General features: G+C 46.9%; 1 protein-coding gene across 1 annotated transcript in view; it reads left to right on the forward strand.

Annotated features, from left to right (window-relative positions):
• Nucleotides 1-26,448, forward strand: part of UBE2E3 (ubiquitin conjugating enzyme E2 E3) — a 191,778-nt gene that overhangs the window by 20,743 nt on the left and 144,587 nt on the right. The window lies entirely within an intron of this gene.

Here is a 26,448-nt window from a genome sequence, read left to right on the forward strand (position 1 = left end):
ATGGCCTAAGTAATTAGGGGCGTCTTAAAATGTGTGACCTGCAGTACTGTGCTTTATGCTGCATGCTGTCTGACCTGCATTTTGGTACCTCTTTGGGAGGTTTCTGCTGTTGCAGTCACACGTATGCCTAAAACAAGCCAGGCCTATTGCCGTTTTGAGTGCTTGTCAGCCATTTGTTATAAATGAGTAACAGCAATAATTTGTTTGTAAATAATTAGAATTGGTAATTAGATATGTGAGCATCAATGTGTGTGCAATGGAGAGAGGTCAAGGATTGCATTCTGACCAGTTTTATGGCCGGCTCACTTACACTGCATACAGACTAAGCCAAGGGTGCATTTATAAACACCCTCCCACAATCTGGAACTCACCAGTACACCTAAATGCTACTCCTATCACATGTACCATACAGGCATTGGAAAACCCCAATTTCTCATCCTTTTAGACACCAGACCTCTTTCCAGTATTAAATCACACTAAAGCAGAAGGAGTTAACACATCGAAATTCTTTACTTACATAAAATGCAATGTATATACAGTAACATTTTGCTAAAACCATTGACAAAGCCAACAGGTCCCCAAAGGTGGGGCATATTGGCTTTGCAAGTGCTTGTTTTTATTCATGTTTCTAATGGACTTGTAGTTTATTTAATGTTTGTAATTCCGTCAGTTTTCTTTTGCCTATTGTTAGAAATTGGGTTATTAATTTGTGAGGATTGACCTAGCAACTTAATAAACACAGTCTGGGTTTAATAAACACACAGAGTTGAGAGAATCTTTGCTCAATCCCTGGTAGCAATGACACAGGAGGCTGGCTATCTCCAGAGAAGTGTGTATTAAGTGCCAGCAGGACCACTCATGTTTAAGAAAGCAATATAGTGATAGAAATTAGAAAATTGAGCAAAAAGTAATAAGAAAAATATAACTAAATCTTGAAAGTAAGATAAAGGAATCCAAAGCTATGAATGTTTAATGTTTTGAGGCAAAAAGTGGCTAGAAAAAGTAAAGTGCCATTAAAACAGTGTGCCGATGACTGGGAAGTGATTTCAGGTCAAATACTCATTAGGAATGCGTTTTCGAAATTTATACCTTTGGACTTATTTTCTGAAATGGAAGTCAGTCTTCCAACGGGTAAGTCTCAAGACTGTGGCTGGTGAGAGCCTCTTGATGTCTGATAAGTGGTTGTTGAGTTCCCGTAGAAGCCATTAGTTTTCTTGTCAAAAACTCAGAGTTGGACAAAGCTGGATGTTGTAGGTGACGAGGGTGCTTCGCCAGTTTAATCTAGTTGCTCATGTGTCAACGATTTTACCTTTCGATCTAGTCACTTTTTTTGCAAGGCTGAGTCCTCCAGTGGAGCAAAGCTTGGCAGGCTCGTGGGGCTAGATATCTTTGCTACTAAACCAGTTTTCAGCACAGCAAAAAGCTCAACTAACTTTGTTTTCTTACCCGCCCAGGGTGCAGTCATCTTTGGCAAGCTTCATCCGCTTGTCCCAGTCCTCCGGAGGTGGAAATAAATGACTGTCACATTTTTTCTCCATTTGCTGGGAAAATTGTTTTTAGTTAATCGCTTGGCTCCTCGGGGAAAATTTCTAGGAACTAGGTTTCTTTCCAGCCCCGTCTCCTATAATGTACAGTCCTCAAAGTGAGCTGGGCCCACTATGAGTCAGGAGTCCTTCTGCTGTTTGTGTCCCTGAACCAGGTACTGGGTTTGAGCAGGTGTCCTTGAGTGAGTGCTCTTCCTGCAGAAACCTGTAGTCTTCTTTCAGTAGTGCCTTTTTCATATGGAGTCTTCCCTGGCCTAAGAATGTGCTGAGGAGGTCTTGGTTGAGGTGTTTTATTTATCCTGTGCACTAGCCAGTGATTGGAGAAATTCTGGCTCACAATTCTGTTTTTGCAGTCTCTCACCTCCTTTTGCCACACTTCCTCTTTTTTTTCTGTAAATTTCCCTAGGAACCCTTACCAATATTTCATAAACCTTTGGCCACCAAGAAAGACTTTCTCCAACTCCCTAGCCAGTCCCCTGTTTAGATGATCTCTTCTCCCACGGGGCAGGATGCAAATAGGGTCTCTCCTGTACTGGGATTGGGTCCTTGGAATGAATAAGAGATGCTTTCCTTCCCACCCTCGGTCTCGAAGTGGGTTCGCGGGCTAGATTCAAGTGGCTCGCCTACTTATGGCGGTAGCTGTTCGGACGCGCACTGTGGGCGTGCCACTGGCACGCCAAAGGCGAGCCCATCTGTGCCCGGCCAGGACCAAGGGCCATACACCCTGCCCAATTTTGCTTGGTCTCCGCAAATAAAATCAAGTTCTCCAGAGAGGAACTTGAAGCACTCAGTCCAGCTATGTTCCCATCCTGCCTGCACTTACTCGATGCCAACAACCCTCTGAGCTGCCAAAAATGCGGCTTCTCATCGGACACCTCCCCACTGATTGGCAGTCACAAAGAGTCGATGAGCAATAACTTAAAACACTGGAAGATGGGTCTGATCAATTGTAGATCCTTCACAGGACATACTATCGAGATAGGGATGTTTATAGAGGAGGAAGACCTTGATGCATTGTTTCTCACTGAAACGTGGCTTCGAGAGGGCTCCTCACCAGACATCATAGGCACCCTCCCCCAAGCCTATGAGATGCATCAACTTGAGAGGGCGGGTAAAGTGTGAGGCGGCCTTGCCATCATTTGTAAATCACATCTAGGTTGCTCCCCCTCTTAATATAGCCAACTGCGAGGCCACTGCATTTAGATTGTCCCTTACCCCACATCCTCCTTCTCGGACAGCCTCATCTACAGGCCACTAGGGACTTGTACATCTTTTGTAGAGGCCATCCCTGGTATCCTGGTCAGCCTGATCATAGGAAAAATCGCTTTCACCTCACTAGGTGATTTTAACATCCATGGTGATGACATAAACAACCCATCGGCCAAGAGACTTATTAGCCCATCTTGAAGCCTTGCAACTCATGCAACTGGTGAGCTCGGCGACACACGAAAAAGGGCACATTCTGGACCTCATCTTTTCTAATGACCCCAGATTCCAGGCCCTAACTCCAATCCAGATTCCCTGGTCAGACCATTTTTTCATTCCCATTCTGTACCAAAAGTCCCCATCACCCAAGCCCTCGGGGGGGGGTGCTCCAGTCCTATGACGTAAATGGCCAAGGCTGTCCCCAGAATCCTGGACTAAAGATTTGGTGGCTACTACTCCACCAGACACAGTAGATCTCGATGAGGCATATAAAAGGTGGTCAGACTGGATTATCGGGTCTGTGGATAGAAACTGTAAGAAGACCAGACAAACCAAAGAAACCTTAATAGATCTACTTGGTTCAACCCCCAACTAGCAGCCCAAAAGAAACATTGTAAAAAGCTAGAGAGGAACTGGAGGAAAACGTACGCCCCTGACCTCAAATCAGCATATAAAGCAGCTATCCAGCAATATCGCAAGGATATTAGGAAAGTACAGGCAGTTTTCTTAGAAGAATAAATTGAGAGGTCCTCCAATTCCTCCAAATAACTGGTCAAGATAGTAAAATCCCTTACTATTATTGAATCAGGCACACATATCCCCCAACCTTCAAAGGAGAGATGCAACAATTTAGACACCTTTTGTAAGAGTAAAGTGGAAAATATCTATAACTCACTCCACTCAATAACAGGTGAGACCTTTGAAGAGACAAAGGACACTACAGACAAACCGGACATCCATTGTGGCTCAGAACTGTCCAAGACCACCCCTTCCCCATTGTTACTCACCTTCCCTAAGCTGTACTGATTTGCTCCTAAGCAACATCAAATCAGGGTCTCCAATCGATCCCCACCCCTCCTATTCTTCCTCAAGGGGGTGAGCCCATTGGGACAAACTAACCAATCTCATCTCTCTATCTCTTGAGAAAGGCCTAATACCCAAAGAATGGAAGTATGCTATTGTAAAGCCTGTGCTTAAAAAACCCCCAACTGGACCCTGCATCCATGGGAAACTATTGTCCCGTCTCATTGTTACCCATCCTGTGAAAGATTGCTGAGAAACGTGAACAGTTCCATCTCTCAATTCCTGGAGGATAATGGCATCCCGCACCAGTCCCAGATGGGGTTCCACCCGGAACACAGCATAAAGTCAGCACTACTCGTGGTCACCGAAAAATTAAATACTTGATCAAGTAAGAGCAGCCACTATCTTGCTCTTAGACCTAAGTGCGGCTTTTGACACGGTAGACCAAGAAATTCTTATTTACAGGGTCAGAGAGATTAGGATAAGAGACTCGGCCAAACAATGGGTGGCCTCATTCCTAAGCAAAAGATTCTTTCAATGTATGGAAGCAGGTATCCTGTCGGGTACCTTTACGGCCCCTGCGGAGTAACTCTGGGATCGTCTTTGAGTGACTCTTTTTAACATTTATTTGAGCCTGTTAGCACACTTAGTGCAGGAATTCGGATTGTCCATTGTATCATACGCGGATGATACCCAACTGGTGGTCTCGTGGCAGAAACCCCATTCAATCGGGTGTTTAAGAGCGACTACTCACCCGTAAGGGTCTCAAGGCGTTGCAGGAGGGGGTGGACGGTTTGCAGGTTCCAGTCCATCAAGGAGGGGGTCTATTGAAGATCCAGGTTTTGAGGTTTCTTGCGAAGTTGGGGAGCGATGTTATCTGTCCGAGGTGGAGCGGAAGGTCGCTCTAGGCTCTGGCCACGTGGAAGGAGAAGGAGAGGCCTCCCGATCTGGTCTTTCTGGTACAGTGAACCACGGCGTACCACCGGCAACTAGTTCCCTGCCTGGAAAAAATAGAAGCTTGGATGGCCAACTGCAGCCTCAAACTTAATGCGGATAAAACAGAGCTCATGCTTTGAGGCAATGGTCCAGGCCCACTCCCTGAGATTAGCTGGCCAGGAAACTGGGGACCTCCACCCATTCTTAAAACCTGCATATAGAACCTGGAGATGTAAGACCAAAACCTAACCATGGAAACGCAAGCCAAAAAAACTCACTGGGATCTGCTTTGGCATCCTTTTGATGATCCGAAATATCTTGAGCTTAATCCCAGAAAAATCTAGATGGACGGTAGTAGTCTCGCGATTAGACTACGGCAATTCTTTGTACCTCTGCTCCCCCAAATATGTTAGACAGGCTGCAGGTGGAGCAAAATGCAGCAGTTAGACTGCTTTTCAAGATCCCCAGACATCAGTCAGTCAGATCATCTTTGAGGAAGCTCCTCTGGTTGCCAATTCAGGCCAGGGTTAAATTCAAGGCCCTCTGCCTGCATAGGAGAGGTCATACCATGCTACGATCCTTGGTTTCCCAGTACTCTTCCCCACAGATGCCTTGGGTCAGGAGCTAGCTTCCTGATGAATACATCGAAAGTCAAGAGAGCAAGATTGGGGGGGGGGTTATACGTGTATTATATTCCCCATGCCCACATATTGAGCCATAGACAGGATCACAGTATATGGTGTAGATCACATTCAAGTTGTGCGCACCTCCAGCTGCAGTCATCTTGCCCCAGTCTGCCCTCTTCAACTTGTACGGATATCAGTACGAGGTAGGAAGTAATTTAAAGTAAATATGTTTCTTTTTCACCTCTCGCACCGCACAGTCACGAATTTACATGCGGTCTGCCCAATCTATATCCGTGTATTGTATGCCTAACCTCTCCTGTCAGTGCACCTTAGTCTTATTTTGTGTACAGCTAGGGTTCTCGGTATTTTTAAAGATCTGATAAAGATTGGTTACTGTGCTCCTGTATTTTCACCAGGCGAAAAGATATTTCTGAATTGGGGAATCCTGGAGCGGTGTAGGGCAGAGCTTCCCAAACCTTTCAGAATCAAGACCTAGTTTTTAGAACAACAACGTCTAGCTTTTATGGACATGAGGTGGAGGCACATTTTTAATGTTATCCAAGCGATTGTAAATGGAACAACCATGACCACGTCCTTCTATATCAGACTGCCCTGTCCATCTTTCCCCACAGTCGGCTACCCTCTGCTGCCTGTTTACCCAATGCCCTCTGTTTTGCCTCCTCTGCTAGTTTCTTTCTCTGTTGCCTTTTCTGCTCTTTTTCTGCATTCTGTTTTTTGCCTTTTCTACTCGTTTTTCTTCCCTCTATTTGGCTTTTCCTGCTCATTTTTCTTCCCTCTGTTCTGTCTTTTCTGCTCACTCGTTTTTTGCCCTTTTCTGCTTGCTTCTTCCCGCCATTTCTACAAGACCTTGCTTTTTAACGGAAGCATCGCACCTCAGTGCCCAGATACCCAGAGGGGTGACAGTACAGCACTCTACAAATGCTGATTGATTTATTGGCCATGATATTGATCTGCCCATAAAAGTGACAGATGGTAATTTTGTGGGGTAGTGGTGTGTGGCAACTGTTCACTAAAATCACTAGGCTCCTGAGAAATCTTGATGGTGATGAGTAATTGAAGCAAATTTGTCAAATCTCATCTGCAGCAGACTATGGGGTAGGGCCTCATATGCATTTTGTGTTAAATTGATGCCCAGTGGCACACTTGATTGGGGGGGGAAAGTATATATTATACTCACACATACATACATACACATGTATATTACCTGCTGGGTGTCACCAGTAGGAAGTTATAGTTAGGACCTAGTTTCCATAGAAAAGGCGTTTTTTTACTTGCTTATAACTTTGGCGCTGTTTGACGGATCTTCATAAAATTTCCCCCCCAAAATGCGCTTCTGTGTCTGATTGTGCATGGAAAGTTTTGGGGTGGTTTGTTAAGCAGTTTGCTGCAGGGACAATTGCATTGCCGAAATTACATGCACACAGGGTCACTGGACACATTACCTCGAAGTCCTTCGCAGAGCTGTAGTGCAGAATATGCACTAGACATTTACCCAACGAGGTAGTACTTACTAAGTAGCACAACAAAAGAAATACCACTGGTCTGTTGATACGTAAAAATGTGAAAAGAGGAAGAATGTCTATGGTCAGTCTGGTGATGTTTGCAAGTGAGAATGAAATGAATCCCATCAGCCCACCCAATGGCAGAGCTTCATCATCTGGGATTTGAGGAGGAAGATGGTCCAGATGTAAGTGACTCACTAGTTGTAATCGTGTGTCACCTTAATCCAAATCCTCCAGTGATGTATCGTGCCAAGGACAAGTGTGTATAGTGGTGAGTTCCTGGTTTTGCAGTGAAAATCAGTGTGCAAAAAATCAGGAAAAGGTGATTGGCTACCACAATGTCGAGAACATTTTTATTAAAGGAACATTGTGGTGTCAATAATTAAAAGCAGGTGCAAACAGTTTGAATAAATAACTGTTGATAGTTGGACAAAAATGGGGGGGTCTACATGTTTCAGCCTAAATAGGAGTGGTTTAAGCCAAAGGCTTTCGTCAGGACCATCAAATACACTACTGCAAAACAATATATATTAGTGAAAAAAGAGGGATACCATACATCCTACCATCCGCAATTGTCTGGTGTGTAGGAAGTAAGTCCTCAACCAAAATAGGGGGATTCTTTCCTGCAAACAAATACAAAAGAAAGTACAGACCGTGAACCATAGACATAATATATACTTCAATCACATGTAGGTCAATCATTTAAACCTCACTGTCATAATAGATCAGAAAAAGTACTTGGTAATAGTTATAACTCACCCAACTCGTTGTGGGAGAACGCCTCACCTCGCCTGGCAACAGCTCAGGTGTGGGGGCCCCGCTCTTTATATGAATACAGAAGATAGAGGACTATTATAGTCAACCTCTACCGACTTCCATAGTGAATTAAACAATGGAACAAATAATGTGCATATAGAAGTAGGCAGAAAGAACATGGTCTCTCAAAAAGGTGTAGATGCTCTTGTGATGCCCGCTTGAGTATTTGATACTAAGGCATTAGTATAGCGCAATTGACATTGATCTAATACATAGCGCACCTAAGGAAAAGATGTTATACAGAAAATATCCTGCCAAGCTGGATCAGAGACCTATATTAAGTCTATGATATCATGGAGTAGCAAAAGTTGCTGCTCAAAACTGCCATGTTATCATTAGTCAGGCAATGGAAAAAGCAGGACTAGCCTGCACTCGGAAATTGCGGCAAAATCCAGAAAAAGAAGTGCTGTGCGACGCGCTGGGTCTCACCTCTCCGTCGGTACCTCTGGCGAGTCCTGAGCCAAAGGGGAGGTACCGATGGGATGCGAGAACAGCGTCTAAATACGATATATGGGCCAATGAAAAATGCTTTAGACGTTGTTACCGCCTAAATGCATTATAGTGGACCATGTAGGAAACCGCTTTATTGCAGGTACGTATGCGCAAAAACAGGAAATGATCGACGAAGCGGAAACAGTTCCTTTCATGCTATATCAAAGGGGAGATACTGGTTGAGATTGGCTCTTGTCCCATACGGAAGCACAAATGACAATCAGGTGTTCTAATTTGTATCACCGCCCAAAAGAGTTGCAGCGGACCAGGCAGAGAACCACATTCTTGCCGGTGCGCATGCGTCGATCAAACAACTTTGAGAGGCTTTACTAAAAACCGGAAATAGTTGAATGTCTACTAAAACTCCATCCGGAGTTGCGGACCCTAGTGGAAGGCCCGGTCTGGGCCAGGAAAAGGAGCTTTCGCACCGACTACGCATGCGCGGTCTCATGAAGAGACTATCAATCAAGAGAACGCCATAATAGTGCGTGTGTGTAATATGGATTATATGGATTATATGCTAGCGTCACCGTAAAGACACCCATATTTAATAAAAGTAACAAATGTGTAAAAAGGTTTGCTCGACGTGCTGATAGAGCCATTTCCTCAGGGGTAATAGGAATACCCCAGGGCCTCGAGGGAGCATACATTGATATCTTAATCGGACGGTGATCGCTGTATGACTTTAACATGGAGGATGTGTGTGCCCACTCTCTCATCTCCACGGAACTAAGTGCTAGAGACCAATAAGTTGTATTAGTGGTGAGCGAAGTCGGTGTCTTATACCCATGTACGTGGTGAAAGAGGGCGTAGTATTTAAAGTAGACTCTGGTGGTGCTGCCTTCAGGACTAGATACCTTGGTGCCAAAAACAGAATTGTGGTAACTAAGTTGGTCGTTAGTGGAATTGTTCAAATGGGTTAGATCATGACCCAAGGGATCTCATCGTTCAGTCCATTTACATCACATTTCAGTTTAAATATCCATTTTTGTTCTTTTAGGAAAAGGTAGCGTGAGATATCACTGACATGTCTGGGAATATAAGGTTGTTCCAAGACCACCCATCTCATTTCTTCTGCTTTATGTTTCATTTGAAGAAAATGGCTGGTGAGACGGGTCGATTGTTTGTTACACCTCACCGTGCTCTTATGTTCATTTATCCTCATCTTAACTTACCTTGTTGTCATCCCTACGTAACGTAGGGAGCATGGACAGGTAACCAAATAAATGACTCGTTCGCTGTTACAATTGGTGTGTTTTCTTAGGAGCCATGGCCTGTCAGTGCCAATGTCAACAGTCAGGGTCTTCTGTGTTTGTGGATAAGCTGTGCAGGATCCACATGGCTAATGACCTTGGACTGCTGGGAGGTTCCACAAGGTGTTGTCTTGTATTTGTTCAGTGGTACTCATCCTTGGTCTAGTGTGTACCAAACTGTCTCGCAGACTCCTCCCTCTTCTGAAAGCATATAGGGGAGTTGGGACAGAGATGCCAGATACATTAAGGATTTTCCAGTGCTTCCGGACAGACTTCTGTACTTTGTTGGAAAGGGTGCTGAAGGTGGTGACAAAAGTGAGTTTGTCCAGCGGAGGTTTTATCCCAGGGGGCCCAGAAGAGCATCACGGTGATTGTTGGCGGCTCTTTTGAAGGCCTTGCGCACCAATGTTTTAGGGTATTCTCGTTGACTTAATTTGGTTGATAAGTCTTTGGAAAAACCTTCAAAATCGCGTTTATCCGTACAATTACGGCGAATCCTTAGGAATTGTCCAAAGGGCAAATTTTCCCGGAGAGATTTCTGGTGGTGGCTGGTGTAGGTAAGCAAAGAGTTCCTGGCCATTGGTTTACAATACAGTTTGCTGCCAAGAAACCCATCGGAAGGAAAAATCAGAATGTCTAGAAATGGAAGCTCCAATTTGCTGTACTCCACTGTGAAATTAAGGAACGCATTCTTGCTGTTCAGCCAAATTTGGAAATCCAAGATGGTCTGTTCCGACCCTCGCCAGATAACGGAAATATCGTCAATGTACCTCTTCCACAGCAACACCTGATCGAAAAAAGGGTTGCTGTGGTTGAGGACACATGTCCCCTCGAAGATGTAGACATAAAGATTGGCAAGGCTCGGGGCAAAGACACTCCCCATTGAGGTACCTGATATTTGTAAAAACAGGGTGACCTCAAATGCAAAAAGTTCTCAGTCATGGCGATGCGGGCACATTCCATTACGAAATGGACTGGGGAGATGCTGTCCCACTCGGTCTCCTCCAGAAGGTTTCTGATCGCCTGCAGGGTTTCATCCTGGGGGATGCATGTATAGAGTGACTCAACTTCGAAACTAACCAAGAATTCAGTTTCGATGTTGAACTCGACAATGTTCCTTTAATAAAAATGTTCTCGACATTGTGGTAGCCAATTTTAGAATCACTTTTTCCTGATTTTTTTGCACACTGATTTTCACTGCAAAACCAGGAACTCACTACTATACACACTTGTCCATGGCACGATCCATCACTGGAGGATTTGGATTAAGGTGACACATGATTACAACTAGTGAGTCACTTACATCTGGACCATCTTCCTCCTCAAATCCCAGATGATAAAGTTCTGCTATTGGGTGGGCTGATGGGATTCATTTCATTCTCACTTGCAAACATCACCAGACTGACCATAGACATTCTTCCTCTTTTCACATGTTTACGTATCAACAGACCAGTGGTATTTCTTTTGTTGTGCTACATTGTTAATGGGGGTTTGATACCACATGGTCTTTAAAGATTATGCCCTTAGACCCTCTTTTTGAATATTTTGTTTTTAGTACTTACTAAGTAACCAGTAGAAAGTATTCCAGTTGGGTAGACATTTTGGCAAAACTATGGACTCTTCTTGGAAAAAATGAGGTTCCATTCTGGCCCTGATGCTCATTCACAGAAATTAAACCACAACAGGAAGCACGTACAAATATAAACACAACAGCTGCCCCAGTTGAAGCTCCACTTCTGTAAAGCACAAATGATCCTAACTTCTTGGGCTTCGGGAAGGCAAACCAAGTATGTTTCCTCTCGTATTCCTCAAAAAACAATCGGAAATCCTTAATGGAGGTGAATGTATCGTTGATCTATTGAAGCACGATCTGATCTGTAGTGACTGTGATAAGTGGGTTCTTTCTTGCCTTGAGAACAGGGTCCATGGTTTTCCCTTTGAATTACCCTGAATACGCAAATGGCCATATTCTTCTGCAAGATCCTTCCACTTGGACCCTCCCCGTTTTCCCTATGTATGTAAAAGTCTCCCCCCCCCCCTTCCCACTTTGACAGCTTACCAAAAGGCCTCCAAGTGCGTCCCGATGATTTTGGGGACATGTTCTGGAAGCAGAGGAATTTTTAGGACAACTCGGCCAAACAAGCAAGCACTTACTTCATAAAGTTATGAGGAAGTACCCTGGTTTTGTGGAGATTCCCCTCTTTGTAGTCTTGTCTTTTTCTCTAGAGGAGGATACCTTCATGTTATCACAGATTTGAGTTTCAAGACGCTCAAGGAACAGTCACAATGCTGAAATTACAAGATCATTGGAGACATTTCCTCACGGTCCATTACGTAGCTATAGTGTGGAATATGTACTAGCTATTACCCAACGAGGTAGCACTTACTGAATAACTAGTAGAATTTACTCTAGTTTGTTAGACATTTTGTACAAAACTGTGGACTCTGGTTGGATAAAGGGACAGGTGAGGTTCCATTCTGGTCTAGTCACTCACACAGCTACTGATAAGCCCACACTCCATGTCATGAGTGATGTAATAATATGTGAGGTCATTGCGGGAGAGTAAGTTATAATTAGCTCAGTAGCAATAAAATATATAAATAAATATGTCTATTTTTGCAGTTTTTTTTATAGCACAGACACAGTCCAAGGACATTGGAGCATTTCACATGAGCACCAGATTACATTACACAAAGTCAAATTCATTTTATTACAGGCACAGTAGATTAAGTGATTTACCCAGAATCAGGATGTTGAGGCAACTCTGGGACTCACACCTGGTTCCAGAGATCCATAGGCGAAAGTTCAGTCCAATAGGTCACATCAGTATTTCTCAATTTATGTGTAACAGTCGTACACAAGTGGTACGGTTCTTTATGATCAGGTATAGTGATTACATTCTCTGTTGAAACGGCTTTGCAAAGTAAAACAGTTGCTGCAACAAGTACTGGAAGATTCTACTGGAGTCTTGCTAGGCAATACTTCCAAGGGGTAGTTTTAATACACGGCATAGGGACATTGTTTAGCACCTTTGCACTGGTACACAAACAATGCTAATCTAAATAAATATTACATATAGACCAGGACTTTAGTGATCTACCAGTGGGTCCCAACCCACTGTTTGGGAAATGCTGTAGTCGGACATAACCCCATCATATCCCTTATGCAGTGTTGTGATTGGCTGTCACGCCTATTGTTGCTCCTATCTGTGAGCCCGGGAGGGCATATTTAGTATATAGCGCTGGAAAACATTTAAAACTCCCCTTGTCATAGTGGGTGTGAGAAGTTGGCCTGGTATATGATGCTCACTAGTTCTAGTGATCACCTTGTACCATGCCAAGCAACCCTTATGATGATTGGTTGTAAGTCAACCTTAATAGACCAGCTATCCTAGTTGCGTGGACAAAGCAGTCTTAGGCTAAACTCTGTAAAGGCATGTGAAGCAAGCTGTTTTTCCATACACAATCCCCTTGAATACCAAATGAAAGGACACCACACAGATATATATTGAAAATATATATAGATGTATTTCTACAAATATCCCCTATACTCTTTATGAGCACAGAAGCAAATGCGTTAAAACAAAACACAGTTTAAATATACAAAAGTTGCACAATATGGATGAGCCCTAGGGGCCACCTAAACCATATACTAAAATAGTGGTATAAGAACCACTATGGGGAAAGGAAAGAGGCCTAGGGCCTGGGGAATCGCTGGAGCTGTTCGGGACTAACAGTGATGAAGTCGGGAAAGGCCCGCGGGACTCGGGTGCAGTGCTCAAAGTGCACGCATACACCAATGTTAAGTCAATGGTGCGTAAAAGTTACAAAGTTAGTGTTTAAGGAACCTTCAGATGGACCTACAAGGATAAAACTTTAGACACAGGCACTAGAGGTGTATACCAGTGTGGGAACACCGGCGTTTGCTGAGTTACCTCACCCACAGGAAGCGAGTGCACAGATGCGAAGTAGTGTCGGGTTTCGTCACGCAGGTCGATGGTGCTTAGAGCTGAAGATGCTGCAGGCGGGTCGTCGAGGAGAGTTCCGGTGGATCCAAGGGTGGATCTGAAGAGGTGAAGACCTGAAAGCAGAGGGGACAATGTTCAAAGTCACTAGCCAGTGACTACCGTGGAACCAGGATGGAACCAGGCAATGTCAGGTGCAAACAGGTGAAGAGGTGCAGCTTGTCTCCGCAGCCACGTGGACACGAAGAGGTCAAGGACGTCCAGGAGTCGATCACGAGCTGTCCCACGAAGGCTCTAGCTGATGGTGGTGTCGGCAACTTGATTGGAGCAAACAGGCCTTGGCTAATGCAAGCCACGCAGGAAGTGTAAAAAGCTTAACACTCGGACCAGCAAGGTCAGAGCGAGTGCTCCTTTTCAGGGGAGCAAGGGCCAGTCTGGAGCAACCAGACCAGCGGTGCAAGTCGTAGCTTTCGTCGCCAAGATGGCCACTAGCCGCGTGGCAAGTGACCGGGATGGCGTGTCGAGTGGCAAAGTGCAAAAGGGCCCCACGCAGATCGTGGAGATGCTGGGGGGCTGATCTTCGGTGCAAATGCTGCTCGGTGTCGGGGCTTCTCAAACTCCAAAGCACAGCGTCGAGGGTGCCTCAGGTGCTGCGCAGTCAGCTTTTCGAGGGTCTTCCGAGATGTCCGGTCCCACGTCTCTCGGTGCCTCCACGGGTCCCTTCTTTGCAGGGACTGTGGATCGGGCTCTGAGATGTCTGGGAGTCTGGGTCTCGTCAGGCTCTGGGCTCGGGCTCCGGCGGGAGGCGGCGGAAAAGCAGACGTCGAGTTGCTGGTTGGTGCCTGTATTCATAGGGTAATTTCAAAAAGGGGGTGGTGATGGACAGAGTATCTGAGTTAATCAGAACACTCCTACCCAGTCAACAGATCAGGGCTTGATCCATCACCGTTTTTTAGCTCACTGCACCATCCCAGTTCAGAACCTGGCTATATGCAAATTAGTCTGTCCCTGGCCCAGTGCATCATGGGAACAGGGCAGACCAAACTACCAAGCCAATTCTTCACTGGAAAGGAAACAAGCTTCCGGGGACCGGTTTCTGGCATTACAGCCGTCTTCGGCCCGGCTTGCTTGAATCCTGATGGTGCAGTGAGCAAGGGACTCATGTCTGAGCATACCCTTCCACACTTGTGGTGGCCAAAATAATTTCAAAAAGGGGGTGGTGATGGACAGAGTATCTGAGTTAATCAGAACACTCCTACCCAGTCAACAGATCAGGGCTTGATCCATCACCGTTTTTTAGCTCACTGCACCATCCCAGTTCAGAACCTGGCTATATGCAAATTAGTCTGTCCCTGGCCCAGTGCATCATGGGAACAGGGCAGACCAAACTACCAAGCCAATTCTTCACTGGAAAGGAAACAAGCTTCCGGGGACCGGTTTCTGGCATTACAGCCGTCTTCGGCCCGGCTTGCTTGAATCCTGATGGTGCAGTGAGCAAGGGACTCATGTCTGAGCATACCCTTCCACACTTGTGGTGGCCAAAATAATTTCAAAAAGGGGGTGGTGATGGACAGAGTATCTGAGTTAATCAGAACACTCCTACCCAGTCAACAGATCAGGGCTTGATCCATCACCGTTTTTTAGCTCACTGCACCATCCCAGTTAATACAGCATACAGCCAGGTTCTGAAACTGGGATGGTGCAGTGAGCTAAAAATCGGTGTTGGATCTAGCCCTGATCTCTTGACTGGGTTAGAGTACTCTGCTTAATTCAGAGCCTCTGTCCATCACCACCCCTTGTTGTAAATTGTATTCATAGGGTGGTCACTCCTTGGCCACAAGGGAGATTCTCTTCAGTCTTCTGTGCAGCAGAATGTCGAAGTCCAGTCTTCTTCTTAGTTTCAAGTCGAGTTCAGGATGATCTGAAGTCCTGGGACACAGCTCCTACTCTTATTCCAAATCTAGGGGCCGGATTACCTGCTAGGTCCCTCCTCTGGGTGGGACCAGGAAGGGGGTGGTTACACCCCCTTTCCTTTGTCCAGCTTCGTGCCAAGACTGGGGCTGGAGAGCCCCAGCACCGGTTTGAACTGGCATATGCACAGGGACACCTTGTGTGCCCCAGGCATGTCTGATTCTATTCAGCCCTGTCCTACCCAATACACAAAATCCTGTCTGGGGTGGTGCTAGCACCTCCCAAGGCAGGAAACCCTTTGTCCAAGCTGCCCTCGCTGGAAGGACTCCCAGCAGCAGGAGGTCAGACTTGTGTCTGTGGTGGCAGCATCCATTTTGTGATGCTGAGGCTCTGTTTAACTTTAACCGGGGTTCAGGTTATGTACATGTCGTACCCCTCTAGAAGGGTGGAATGCTACCCCCGTCGACCGAACTGGCGAGGGGGTAGTATTCCAATTCGTATGACACCTTACTCGACATGTTTTGATACAGCCAAACCAAAGATAGCATTTAACCGCGAGGTTCATAATGCTCGTAAGAGTATATGGTATGGCAGTATCATGAAACAGCTAAAGGACATGGTTCCGAAAGCTGCAGACAGGCTCAGCTCATGCCAGAGCACCATCTTACATATTTCCAAGCACTCTGCCTCCAGGATTGATGAGGCCTTCCATAGGAGTGGCTGATAGGAACATATGTGTCCATTTTAGGTTAGGCATAGGCATACTACACCTAAGTAAGGGGTGGTTACACCGACTTACCCCAGCTGAGTGATCAGCCAGTTGTGTCAAATATGGAGGCCAGGCCAGGGGTGGCACAATACGTGCTGCAGCCCCTGGTAGGCCTTGGAAGCACCTATGCCCTGGGTACCTGGGGTACACTGTTACAGGGGCCAATAAGGTGAACCAGTTCCAATTGTGTATGTACCTAAGGTACATGGAGTCCATTTTAAGGAGAGAGCAATTAGCCTGGGGCCCTGAATAGCAGGATCCCAGGCCAACTAAGTCAAAAACCAGCTAAACACCAGGCAAAAAGTTTGGGGGTAACCATAGTCAGATATCCACCTTCCTACACAAAGCCCCCCCCCCCCCCCAAACGAAAGGAGATAAGGCTATCCTTGACCAGGTAAGCCTATATTGCCTAAGTGGCCATATAAGGAAGTACCAGCTCTGGCTTGGTTACCCCTTGTCTCATGGTCCACTAAGCAATCCCTCACCCTAAGGGTATCTGAGGGTCTCCACCATAGGTAATCTCTACCTGTGGTGTTTCTTGGCAAAGTTAAAGGCTGATGTTGAGATGGAGTACTGAAGTGAGATTCCTCTGTAGGACTCAGCTTCCTCCAATCACTTTCCACCATGTAGGCCTTTCTTTCTTTGACTGAGTTGCACTGTGCTCTCAGGGTCAACCTCTGGCTACCTAAAGATGGGCTGGGTCCCCTTGGTTGGCTTACTGGAGGGACAGTTCAGGTTTGGGCCCTTTGGGTCCCAGGTTTGGCTGTGCCCAACAGAATCCATCTGTGGGAGGTCCCTAACTAATTTTAAGGGGGATCCCTCAGGAGTTTTTAAAGTTTTCACCTGGCTAGGGCTGCTAGCTTCGGTGCCCCTAATCTGTTGATGTGGGTGCTTTATTTGACAGGGGGCCCTTTGTGGCTCACTGTCGTTCTTGTCCTCTGCAGCCCTGGGCTGGCTAAGGCAAGGTAGAGAGGGGCAGGATACCTGCTCCAGACTGGGTCCCACCTTGGAAGGGTCCACTGACATCAGGGGCTCTGCCAGGCTAGGCCTGACTACCTCTGGGGCAGTTTCTTCACAAGGGGTAAGATCAGTTCCCTGAGGAGGCTGATCCTTTCCTAATGTCTGGTGGGAGGGAGATTTCTCTTCCTCCTCAATTTTCTCTGTTTGTGTGGAGTGATCCATAGTTTCAGGCTTCACAACACATGAATCAGTTTGAGTTTGGGCTGTGGCCATCACAGCCCCACCAACCTTTTCAGGAAGGGACTCAGTTTGGGTATGGGCTGTTACCATAACAGCTTTGCTAACTTTCTCAGGAAGAGTTTCTACTGAAGATGGGGATGAGATTTGCTCAGCCCTACCAACCTTTTCAGGAAGGACATCTTGCGTTGGGGCTGTGGCCAGCACAGCCCCACTAACCCTTCCATGGAGATTTACCATTCTAGAATGGGTTTCCTGTTCAACCTCAGCCCAGGCTGAGATTTCCAAATCATTACCAAGTAGGCGATCTACAGGCAAGTTTGCGGACACTGCCACTCTCTTTGGGCCAGTGACACCTCCCCAGCTAAGATTGACTACTGCCATGGAATGTTTGGTTTCTATTCCATCAATGTTTGTCACCTGATATGTGGCATCAGGTAAACGTTGCCTTGAGGGGACTAGACATTCAGCCACCATGGTGATGCTAGCCCCTGTGTCTCTAAAGGCCTCAACTTTCAAGCCATTGACGAGGGGCTCCTGTCTGTACTCGCTCAAAGTGTTTGGGCAAGCAGTGAAGTTGGCAAACCCCATGCCAGTTTCATAGACAAGAGTATCTGAGGTAGGGGACCTGGTTAGGCCAGAATCCTCCTGTGTTCCAAAAGTAAATCCACCCCAATTCTTGGGGGTGCTCCCACCACCTGGGGGACCACTGCTAACAGTAACAGGAGGTGTTGGAGCTTTACCTGGAGGTATATTTTCCCTATTGCAGGCCCTAGGGCAACTGGGGTCAGTTTTCCAATGGCCAGGCTTTTTACAGTTATGGCAATAAGGCTTTTTCTCTGTAGAGGAAGTGTCTTGGGACCCACCCCCATCCTTGGAGTTTTGGGGCTCTGGGGAAGTCTTCTCTTTTGATTTATCCCCACCCTTCTCTTGAGGCTTGGTAGTCTCTTTCTTTTGGTCACCACCCTGGTTCATAGGTCTGATCCTGGTTCTGACCCATTTGTCTGCCCTCTTACCCAATTCTTGTGGAGAGGTCAGATCAGAGTCCACCAGGTGCTGATGTAGAAGCTGATTTTGACAATTACTTAAGATTTGCTCTCTCATAATTAAATTATACAATCCTGTATAGTCTGTAACCTTACTTCCCAACAACCAGCCCTCCAGAGCCTTAGTGGCACATTCAACAAATTCAGACCAGTCCTGAATCTGTGTCTTCTGGGTGTCTCAGGACATTAACCTGTACTGTTCAGTGGTTAAGCCTAACCCATCAATCAGAGCACTCTTCAGGACCAGGTAGTTTCTAGAATCCCCATCACTAACTGTGAGGAGTCTGTCTCGGCCTCTACCTTCAAAGGAGAGCCACAAGATTGCTGCCCACTGCTCTTGAGGGATCTGCTGTACTCTGCAGGCTCTCAAGTGCAGTCATCCATTTGTGGTTGTCATCCCCAGTCTTGTAGGGGGGCACAATCTTACTCAGGTTTCTATTGTCATAGGACCTGTCTTTATCCTTTTGGATATTGCTGCCACCAGTGGATCCTAATCCACTCTCTCTAGGCTGTCTTGCTCTAGCAAGTTTCTCTTTGGCCAGGGCAACTTCTAATTCTTGCTTCTGGATCCTAAGTTCAGCCTCTCTCATTTGGCCTCATGTTCCCTTCTCTGAGGGCTAGACATCACTCTTCTGGAGTGACCATGAGAACCTCTAGAAGCTTGGGAGGTATTGGACTCACCTGAGTGATTCCTCCTCCTTTGCTCCTGGTTAGGTCCACTTGGGGGTCTGAATGGGTTGGACCCACTTTCAGTCCCAAATAAGCTTAAGTTAGCCTGGTTAAGCCTGCTGACTAACACCTGACTATTTCTCTCATCATCAGACCCACTTTCCTCCTCCTCTTGCTCCTCTTCCTCATCCTCAGGCTGAGTATCTCCAGTGACCTGGTTTTCCTCATCTATCTGGATGACAGGGACAGGGGTGTCAGTGTTATCTTCTGTGGGAGAGCCCCCATCTCCATTCCCTGAGGGGCCTGGTTTGGAGGTCTTTAGAGCTTCAGACTTTTCTAAAAGCTCTCTGAGGTGATCTGTTGTAGGGGTAGGACCCGTTTTGATTCCTCTTAAGGTACACAGTTGCCTCAGTTCTTTAAAATTAAAGATAGCAAATTAGGATGGTGCCCTTGGAGGGTCACTCTCAACAGAGATAGGTCCAGTGGATCCCTCTGCTCCAGACATTGCTCTAGTGTGGGTGGATATGTTGCAATCTACCTACACTGGTGTTTACCTACCAAACCTATCTAGTAGTTGTAGTCAGGGTGTGCTACTCCCTATCCTCTACAACAACTAAGTTCAGTAGAACTTAAGTATACTAGTCTTGTTTTAATGTACCTATCAGGTACCTGTATGAACTTTCAAATGATACTCTCCAAAGATTGTAATGGTAAAACACCAGCAAGCTCAAATCCCAATCCGCTGCTCACCAATGTGAGAAGTTGGCCTGGTATATGATGCGCACTAGTTCTAGAGATCACCTTGTACCATGCCAAGCAACCCTTATGATGATTGGTTGTAAGTCAACCTTAATAGACCAGCTATCCTAGTAGCGTGGATAAAGCAGTCTTAGGCTTAACTCTGTAAAGGCATGTGAAGCAAGCTGTTTTACCATACGCAATCCCCTTGAATACCAAATGAAAGGACACCACACAGATATATATTGAAAATATATATAGATTTATTTCTACAAATATCCCCTATACTCTTTATGAGCACAGAAGCAAATGCGTTAAAACAAAACACAGTTTAAATATACAAAAGTTGCACAATATGGATGAGCCCTAGGGGCCACCTAAACCATATACTAAAATAGTGGTATAAGAACCACTATGGGGAAAGGAAAGAGGCCTAGGGCCTGGGGAATTGCTGGAGCTGTTCGGGACTAACAGTGATGAAGTCTGGAAAGGCCTGCGGGACTCGGGTGCAGTGCTCAAAGTGCACGCATACACCAATGTTAAGTCAATGGTGCGTAAAAGTTACAAAGTTAGTGTTTAAGGAACCTTCCGATGGACCTACAAGGATAAAACTTTAGACACAGGCACTAGAGGTGTATACCAGTGTGGGAACACCGGCGTTGCTGAGTTACCTCACCTACAGGAAACGGTGCACAGGTGCGAAGTAGTGTCTGGTTTCGTCACGCAGGTCGATGGTGCTTGGAGCTGAAGATGCTGCAGGCGGGTCGTCTAGGAGAGTTCCGGTGGATCCAAGGGTGGATCTGAAGCGGTGAAGACCTGAAAGCAGAGTGGACAATGTTCAAAGTCACTAGCCAGTGACTACCGTGGAACCAGGATGGAACCAGGCAATGTCGGGTGCAAACAGGTGAAGAGGTGCAGCTTATCTCCGCAGCTACATGGACACGAAGAGGTCAAGGACGTCCAGGAGTCGATCACGAGCTGTCCCACGAAGGCTCTAGCTGATGGCGGTGTCGGCAACTTGATTGGAGCAAACAGGCCTTGGCTAATGCAAGCCACACAGGAAGTGTAAAAAGCTTAACACTCGGACCAGCAAGGTCAGAGCGAGTGCTCCTTTTCAGGGGAGCAAGGGCCAGTCTGGAGCAACCAGACCAGCGGTGCAAGTCGTAGCTTTCGTCGCCAAGATGGCCACTAGCCGCGTGGCAAGTGACCAGGATGGCGCGTCGAGTGGCAAAGTGCAAAAGGGCCCCACACAGATCGTGGAGATGCTGGGGGGCTGATCTTCGGTGCAAATGCTGCTCGGTGTCGGGGCTTCTCAAACCCCAAAGCACAGCGTCGAGGGTGCCTCAGGTGCTGCGAAGTCAGCTTTTCGAGGGTCTTCCGAGATGTCCGGTCCCACGTCTCTCGGTGCCTCCACGGGTCCCTTCTTTGCAGGGACTGTGGATCGGGCTCTGAGATGTCTGGGAGTTTGGGTCTCGTCAGGCTCTGGGCTCGGGCTCCGGCGGGAGGCGGCGCCAAAGCAGACGTCGAGTTGCTGGTTGGTGCCTGTATTCACAGGGTGGTCACTCCTTGGCCACAAGGGAGATTCTCTTCAGTCTTCTGTGCAGCAGAATGTCGAAGTCCAGTCTTCTTCTTAGTTTCAAGTCGAGTTCAGGATGATCTGAAGCCCTGGGACACAGCTCCTACTCTTATTCCAAATCTAGGGGCCGGATTACCTGCTAGGTCCCTCCTCTGGGTGGAACCAGGAAGGGGGGTGGTTACACCCCCTTTCCTTTGTCCAGCTTCGCGCCAAGACTGGGGCTGGAGAGCCCCAGCACCGGTTTGAACTAGCATATGCACAGGGACACCTTGTGTGCCCCAGGCATGTCTGATTCTATTCAGCCCTGTCCTACCCAATACACAAAATCCTGTCTGGGGTGGTGCTAGCACCTCCCAAGGCAGGAAACCCTATGTCCAAGCTGCCCTCGCTGGAAGGACTCCCAGCAGCAGGAGGTCAGACTTGTGTCTGTGGTGGCAGCATCCATTTTGTGATGCTGAGGCTCTGTTTAACTTTAACCGGGGTTCAGGTTATGTACATGTCGTACCCCTCTAGAAGGGTGGAATGCTACCCCCGTCGCCAGAACTGGCGAGGGGGTAGTATTCCAATTCGTATGACACCTTACTCGACATGTTTTGATACAGCCAAACTAAAGATAGCATTTAACTGCGAGGTTCATAATGCACTTAAGAGTATATGGTATGGCAGTATCATGAAACAGCTAAAGGACATGGTTCCGAAAGCTGCAGACAGGCTCAGCTCATGCCTGAGCACCATCTCACATATTTCTAAGCACTCTGCCTCCAGGATTGATGAGGCCTTCCATAGGAGTGGCTGATAGGAACATGTGTCCATTTTAGGTTAGGCATAGGCATACTACACCTAAGTAAGGGGTGGTTACACCGATTTACCCCAGCTGAGTGATCAGCCAGTTGTGTCAAATATGGAGGCCAGGCCAGGGGTGGCACAATACGTGCTGCAGCCCCTGGTAGGCCTTGGAAGCACCTATGCCCTGGGTACCTGGGGTACACTGTTACAGGGGCCAATAAGGTGAACCAGTTCCAATTGTGTATGTACCTAAGGTACATGGAGTCCATTTTAAGGCGAGAGCAATTAGCCTGGGGCCCTGAATAGCAGGATCCCAGGCCAACTAAGTCAAAACCCAGCTAAACACCAGGCAAAACGTTTGGGGGTAACCATAGTCAGATATCCACCTTCCTACAGTGGGTCCAGTCCCCATTGTTCTTATTCCACAACCTGGCGATTGGCCACTTGCTGCTGCTCATTTCACCTGCAGTGTGCTGCATCATGTGAAGCATTATTTTTGAACTGGTTGGCCATGGTGATTCTGTTTTCTACCTTTCAAAGATAGCCATCCTGTTTTGAAGCATTGATTTGGCCACGTTGCTTCAGCACATTAGTGATTCACAATACTGTTAAGCATTCAATGATAACTTCCCCGTACGATGTTGATCCGAAAACCATGGAGTGGTATTGTGCATAGTTTGTCTTTGGTTTTAGTTCCAAGGTGGTAAACACGCTGCTTCTAAATATGGTAGCTATTCTGAGTTTGCAGTAATACACTATGTTTAATAACATTGTAAGATGGCCATCTGAGGCTATGTTTAATGTTTTTTTTTGTATTGCAAGCGTGTGCCCATCAAATTACAGCAGCAACTTATTTTCTTTTTTCTACTTTTCATTGTTTGAAATTCGAAAAGTGCAAGAGTTTTCAGAGAATGGATTTAGGAATGCTAAGGTGAACAACAAATTGCATCAGTGATCACTTATCAGTTCCTAAACTTATGACTGAAGAGCCACTTTTACTTATAAGTCAGACATATTGGCATAGCCAGTGCTTGTTAAACAGAGCATTCTGGATAGTCTTTGACTTTACAGCCACAACAAAGGCAGTTACATCCCAAACAGACATACGTTTTTAAGAACTATATTTTAATTATTTATAGTTTGGACATTGTGTTGATATGCTATTTTAATTTGTTGTATGAGGTTAATACATTTGACTATATTTGTTTCTTATATTAACTAACTGTATTGACCATAACAGTGAGCATGGAACGTCCTCCTTTAATTCTATCTGAAGTGGACAAACCTTTACTTCCCTGGAGGGATTTAATGAAATTAATTGATAGTTGTTTGAATGAAGCTGATGGTAAGAAGTATCCCTCCAACAAAATGTAGTATGTAATTATTGATGCATGCATGCATATTCATACCTGATCTGTCCAAGGAGGAGGTAGATGCAGATGCCCTTGACGTTTATGCCTTGTCAGTTAAATTCTTGAGCACCATTTTGCTCCTCAAGAAACCTAGTTTTAGTTATAGTTGAGGGGAAGAATAAAAGAATACGTTAACTATTTGCCTGTATAAAAATGTTGTCTAGAACAAGTTAATTTGTGGAATTAAAGAGTCTCCTATACAAGATCTGATTGTGCAGTTCATGAATTATACCAAAGTGCTGCAGAAACTACTTGCTAGGAATCCCAGTTTGAAAGAAAATGTGCTGATAGAAGCAATGGGATGTTTATTGAAAGGCGATTATGATGAGAATTCTGTGTGTGTTGAAGGGAAAAAGAAAGAAGTAGTAGCAACATCTGTCATAGCAAAGGATGATGGCAAAAAGTAAAGTAATGATAGAAATTTAAGATGCAAGCATGGCAGTATGGGTCACACATGAAATAGAGCAGCACTTTGTGCTTAGAATGCAGTGTCTCTGAAATATGATTACCATATTGGACTCTATACCATGTGTGCAGCAAAAATGAGAAAATTCAAACCGTAGAGTAGTAATGAAAAATGTGAGAAAAATAGTTTTTCCATTGAGGGTTGAAAGTGTCGGGGATGACGAGGATAATATGGCAGAATGTCAAATTATACAAGAGATAAGCGCAACTGGAGACATCGAATATCGCTAAAGGAAGGCTGTAGCAAGAAAGCGATTTAATTATACGCATGTTGTCGATGCAGACTGTTTTTAGGTTTAAAGTATTTTTATTGAAGCAGGGCGGGGTAGGACACAAAGGGGCAAGGAACAGGTAAACCACAGGAACCGCACAGCAATGCGCATCATACAGCAAGTACAACAATGCAATCACAATTTCGCAAGAGGTTCCATCCTACTCGGAAGCATAGCTCTTGCGCCTGTGGTCACGTACAAAGAACAGGGGGGGGGGGGGGGCGAGAAAGGGAGGGAGGGACGGGAAGGGAGGGAGGAAAGAAAATCAGGGGGGGGGGACAAAGAGAGAATGAAAGAGAAAAGGAAAAGAAAGGATGGGAGGGGAAAGGGGGAAAGAAAAACGGAGGGGCGAAGGAAGGAGAAGCGACCCCGCTCCAAAAATCCACCCAACCAAACAGAACCCCCAACTACTTAACCCCAGCCCACCCCCTGTACTGTGCCATTAGCTACAGTCTCCTGCTGTTTGCAGCTCTCCAAAAATCCCCGCTATACAGTACCGGCCCCACCCAATCAAGCAGGCGGGTCCGGCGGCAGCCTTAACAACCTAAGATATCTAGGGCAAGTGATCTCCCGAAACTCAGAACATAACAGGCTATGAAAGGGCTCCCACAGTTCCTCAAAGGTATCAGTATCTCCCAGGGCTACTAAGGACATCTTCTCCATTCCAAGGACATACCATAACCTGTGCAGCCAGCCAACCATAGAGGGAAGAGTGGTAGTGCGCCAGTGTATGAGGATATTCTGCACCGCTGACCCCAGTGCAATCGCGATCTGTCTGCCTCTCCTAGATCTAAGGGGATACATCAGCCCGTTCGGCAACCCTAGCAGAACATAGGCAGGGAATCTAGGCAGTTCTATCCCAAAGCAAGTGTCTACCTCGCCCAAAACCTCTTCCCAATAAGGAGCCAGCAGGGGACATTCCCATAGTATGTGTGTTAGTGTACCAGTATTGCCACAGTTGCGCCAGCACGTCCCTGGTATTGCCCTATCCATCTCGTGCAGTTTCTCCGGAGTACGGTACCAGTAGGTCGAGATTTTAGTGAAGGTCTCCGTGAGACCCGTGTGATAGGCCGAGTGACGTGCGCGGTAGGAGATGTGATCCCAATCTCTATGGCTCAACACGCGCCCGAGCTCCCGCTCCCAACGCTCCCGACCAGGGCTGTGAACATGAAAGGAGGGGGGCTGCAGCATTTTATACAGGTCTGAGATCAGTTTAGCGTCCGACGTGCGAGTAGTTAACCAGCGCTCATACGCCGTGATTTCCCGGTGTGCCGCGTCGCGCACTTGGGGCTGTAATGCCCAGTGGCGCACCTGCATGTATCGCATGCGCTCCGTTTCCGGGAGGCCATAATCCCTCCTCAGGTCCGGGAAGGGGACAACTCCCTCAGGGCAGTACAAGTGATGCAAAGCGCAGCAGCGGGCCACCCGCCAGCGCTCATAAGCACCCTGCTCCATCCCGGGACCGAAGTCCGGGTTGCCAATGAACGGCGTAAAGGGAGAGGGAAAGGTGGTAAGCTCGCATCTGGCAGCCACCGAGTCCCACGTCCGGAGCGGGACCCGCGTCACCAGAGACGCATAGAGATTGGGGGGTCGATGGGCCCGCCTCAAGAAAGGTACTTCCTGCAGCGTCCGACCCGCCACTGCCTGATCCTGGAACAGCCAATGTTTATCAGACTCCCACCGGCTCCATTCCACTAGATAGCGGAGCTGAGCAGCCTGGAAATATTTCCGCAAGTCCGGTATCCCCAACCCCCCGGATTCCGGTGACAGCATAGCGATGCTTCTCTTGATCCTCGGCCTGCGGCCCTGCCATACAAACCGCGCAATGGCAGTCTGCATCTCCGCAAGCCACCCCGTGGGGGGCTGGAGCGGCAACGCTCTGAAGAGGTAAAGCACCTGAGGCAAGAGGGTCATCTTCACCGCGGCCACCCTACCCAGTAACGACAGCGTGCCCTTATCCCACCGACACAATTCCTCCCTGATCTTCGCGCCCAGAGCCGCGTAATTGGCCGTGACCATCTCCGGGAGGGAGGGCGCCAACAGGATCCCCAAGTACGGGATCCGGTCCCTTGACCAACTCAGAGGGTAAAACCTCTGTAGGTCCGCTCTAGTAGCGTTAGTAAGCGAGATGTCAAGGGCAGCCGACTTCCCTAGGTTCACCTTGAAGCCCGCCACGACGGCGAATAAGTTCAGTTCCTCCACACAGGCCGGCAGCGATCTCCG

Source organism: Lissotriton helveticus, chromosome 3_1, assembly GCF_964261635.1.
Source record: "Lissotriton helveticus chromosome 3_1, aLisHel1.1, whole genome shotgun sequence".
Taxonomy (NCBI): domain Eukaryota; kingdom Metazoa; phylum Chordata; class Amphibia; order Caudata; family Salamandridae; genus Lissotriton; species Lissotriton helveticus.